The following is a 1,884-nucleotide window of genomic DNA, read 5'->3' as shown; positions in this document are numbered from 1 at the left end:
CTCTGTCAATTCAAAATTGCAATCAACACCACGGACATAAATTGTGAGCTGCGCAGTGTCTGTTATATCTGTGCCCTCATCAAGAGCAACTGAGTATGCATCAAAACATTTGGCTTTCTCACACAGTTGATGATAAATGTCACTTGACATGTCAGAAATGCGCTCTGCCACAGTGTTGGCAGAAAGGCTGATTTTGTTAAACTGACCTATCTTTTCCGGACAGATAATACTTGCAGCCTGTACCATGCATTTTTCAACAAACTCTTCTTCTGTAAATGGTTTCCCTGCCCTAGCAGTCATCTCACTAACCACGTAACTAGCTTCGACTGATGCAACATTCTCTTTGGTTGCTTTCTTGAAGAAATCTTGTTGCCTCATTAGACATGCTTTAAGACTGGCCAGCCGGCTTGGCTCTCTCATTTCTTGATATATTTGCACCATTCCTCAGCATGTTTAGTTTTGAAATAATGGCGTTTCAAGGTTTATTCCTTGTGCACTGCAACTTTCTCTGAGCAATTAAGACAGGTGGGGATGCCCTGTGCCAGTGCGGAAGTCCCTAGTGCTCAACAAAGAAATACAGCGCCTCCACTTTTCTGAAATTGTCTGTGCTTGTCATCAATCTTTCTCTTCACTGCAGGCTTTGATGAAGTCATGATGAAGGTATGGACAAAATCTAATTCTGGTAATAACTTCTCAGTCCCTTAGGCCTCCGATAATGCGAGGGACAGCACGGCAGGAGCAGTGGAAATGACCCTCTGGCGCTAGGGTGCAAAGTATTCGCGATTATTCGCTTACCAAATATTTGCAATAAAATATCACATTAGTAAGGAAAAAAATCGCAAAATATCACATTAAACGTTTGCATGCCCCGGACGGAACTGTTCGGGGTATGTGAATGTTTAATGCGACTTTTTCTTACAAATACGCTTTCTATTGAGATTATTCGGTAAGCAAATAAAGGCGAATACTGCGATACTTGAAGGCCGGCCACGGGCCACAAAATGTTGTATGGAGGGCCGCAAATGGCCCGCGGGCAGCGAGTTTGAGACCCCTGTTCTAAGGCATCAGGATAGCAGTGAAAAGCATTCAGGTCTTGCAGAACAAATAGATTTGATTATAGTTTGGTGGTTGCATTGAAGTAATAGTAGAGCAAATTACCTACCAGGAACTAATTTTAATATTAAAATCTGGTGGTCTTCACAACAACTACTTTCTGTAAATAATAAAAAAAGCTCTGTTTCCTGGTTGAGTCCCTAATGAGTTCAATTCATGTTTCATTCATATCCTTGTTACCTAAGTACTTCAAGTTCTCATTAGTGCTAAAGGTCTTTCCTGAAGAATTAATAGCATTTCTTTATCTTATCACCTGAAGAGTTTCCCCATTTTTTTCAAAACACTAATGTTCCATATTGTGCATCTGATATTAAATAGAGAAGAGTGATTTTATTTTAATCTGGAATGCTTCACGAATTTGTGTGTCATCCTTGTGCAGGGGCCATGCTAATCTTCTCGGGAACATTCCAGTTTTAGTATATGTGCTGCTGAAGTGAGCACGAAAAGAGTAATTTATTTTAAGTAGTTTTTTAAGAGAATTCTTTTGTGCACTTATGCTCTTTTTTTTGTTTTTGTTTTTGTTTTTGGATCACACCAGGCAGCGTTCAGGGGTTACTCCTAGCTCTATGCTCAGAAATCACTCCTGGTAGGCTCGGGGGACCATATGGGGATGCCAGGATTTGAACCAATGACCTTTCTGCATAAAAGGCAAATGCCTTAACCTCCATGCTATCTCTCCAGCTCCACTTGTGCTCATTTTTATGATAAATTGCCACCCATCAAATATACTTCCATATAACTGTTCCATTAATTATTCAGAAATTTTCATAT

At 40.1% G+C, this 1,884-nt stretch overlaps 1 non-coding gene across 1 annotated transcript; it reads right to left on the bottom strand.

Annotated features, from left to right (window-relative positions):
- Positions 1-1,447: 1,447 nt before the first annotated feature.
- On the bottom strand, positions 1,448-1,554 carry LOC126007434 (U6 spliceosomal RNA). Its single transcript, XR_007495007.1, has one exon. It is a non-coding gene; the product is annotated as a U6 spliceosomal RNA (small nuclear RNA).
- Between the last annotated feature and the right edge of the window lie 330 nt (positions 1,555-1,884).

This window comes from Suncus etruscus, chromosome 4, assembly GCF_024139225.1.
Source record: "Suncus etruscus isolate mSunEtr1 chromosome 4, mSunEtr1.pri.cur, whole genome shotgun sequence".
NCBI classification, from domain to species: Eukaryota; Metazoa; Chordata; class Mammalia; order Eulipotyphla; family Soricidae; genus Suncus; species Suncus etruscus.
The sequence above is the reverse complement of the archived record's forward strand: the minus strand, read 5'-3'. Positions and strand labels throughout refer to the sequence as shown.